Genomic DNA, 1,784 nt, shown 5'->3' on the forward strand with positions numbered 1-1,784 from the left:
GGGAGGGGGCACAGGCCGGAGCACGGCGGGTCGGAGCCAAGGAGGGGCCGCCATCCTGCGCATACAACCTCTAGTGAGAGCACACCGCCGCCGGAGCTGCCGCCTCCAGCCCCGCAGTCGGCGGCCACAGGCAGCCCTGCCCACCTCTCCGGCAGTAGGCTGAGCATCTGTGGGTCTGTGTGCAGCGGCGCCTGCTGCTTGGACCGTGCAAAGGCGGCGGCCTTGAGCAGCGCCCCCGCCAGACGCGTGTGCTTCACAGGCTTGCTGCACAAGGGCGGAGGGGGGAGGGCGGGGAGGGCGCGCAGGTGAGGCAGGGCCCAGCGCAGGTGAGCCAGGACCCAGCACCCCCACAGCCGGCTGCCGCGGCCCGGGTGCTGCCGCGGCCCGGGGCACAGAGTGTGCCCGGCGCAGGCGTGCCACAAGCCCCCGCCCCCGCCAGCAGACAGCCAGCCCAGGCAGGGTGCAGCCAGGCCGGCAGGCAGGCCGCACACCTGACGGTGGTAGCCATGGCCTGCAGGTTGAGGGGCAGCTCCTCGCGCCGCCCCAGCACCACCAGCGGCTGGCCGCGCCAGCCGGCGCGCACCGCTGCAGCGCAGGCAGGCAGGGCGGGGCGGAGGGGGCTTGTCGGTGAGACCATCAGAGGGCGGGGCATGCAGCGACGATACCGGGCCAGTGAGCTAATCAGCGGAAGCAGGTGCAGGCAGAGGCGGCGCGGGCTGCGGCTGCCAGCAGGCCAGGCCGCTGTGCCCCCTTCCACCGCCGCCTCACCCTCCAGCGCCTTGTCTGGTGTGGTGATGCAAAAGTCGCGAGGCGTGGGCGCGGCGCCCGCCTGCGCCTCTGCCGGCGGCGAGGCGCACGGCCCCAGCTCCACTTCCATCCCCAGAAGGCTGCAGCTCTGGGCCACCTGCAGAGCAGGGTGGGGCCGCCACGGCACGGCAGTCGGCAGTCGGCGGCAGGACAACAGGGGTGGCACGGCAGGGAGGGAGGGCCCCCGGCAGCGAGCGCTAGGCAGCAGGATGAACAGCTGCAGGCGGCTGGTGGCGCCGGCCAAGCAGCGGCGGCCAGGGGCCGGCCCGGCCCGGCGGCAGCGCTGCGCGCACCTGCTGCGCGGTGGGCCCATGCGCCACATCGATGCGAACATGGCGGCCCCGCAGCGGCGCCGCGGCCTCGCCGCCGCCGCCGCCGCCGAGTGGGTGGGCTGGTCCGCGGGGCGACGACGCGAATGCTGCGCCGCCGGCGGTTGCTGCGGCCGCCGCCGGCTGCCCGGGCCGGCCAGCCGGCGGCGCCGAGGCGGTGCTTGCCCCGCAGTCGGCGCTGCGTCGCCCCTCGGCGGCCGACACAGAGGCGGCTTTGGCCGGGAGCGCCGCCGGGCTGCCTGCCACAGCAGGCAGGGGCTGCGCCTCCGCGCCTCCTGCTGCCTGCGCCTGCCTCGCCGCGTCTGCGGGCTGCCCCGCCGGCGCCGCCGCTGCCGGCCGCTTGACAAGCGGCTGGCTGGGGGCGTAGAAGGAGGAGAGGCGGTAGTCGGCGGCGGGCGGCGGCGGCAGCGGCGGCCTGCTCATCTCTCCGCTGTCACGGCTGGGACGCCCGCTGCAAGCGCTGTCCAGGGAAGGGCGGCGCTGGGCGCTGTCTGTGGAGGGGCGGAGCTGAGCTGGCGCGGTGTCCATGCTGCTGCGCCTGCTGAGGTCGGCGGCGCGCGGCGCGCCGCCGACGCCGCCGCTCAGCGCCGCCAGGCCGGGCAGCGCGCTGCAGCTGCCGGCCAGGGACGCCAACACGGTGCTGCTGCT

Source organism: Chlorella variabilis, assembly GCF_000147415.1.
Source record: "Chlorella variabilis unplaced genomic scaffold CHLNCscaffold_2, whole genome shotgun sequence".
NCBI lineage: Eukaryota > Viridiplantae > Chlorophyta > Trebouxiophyceae > Chlorellales > Chlorellaceae > Chlorella > Chlorella variabilis.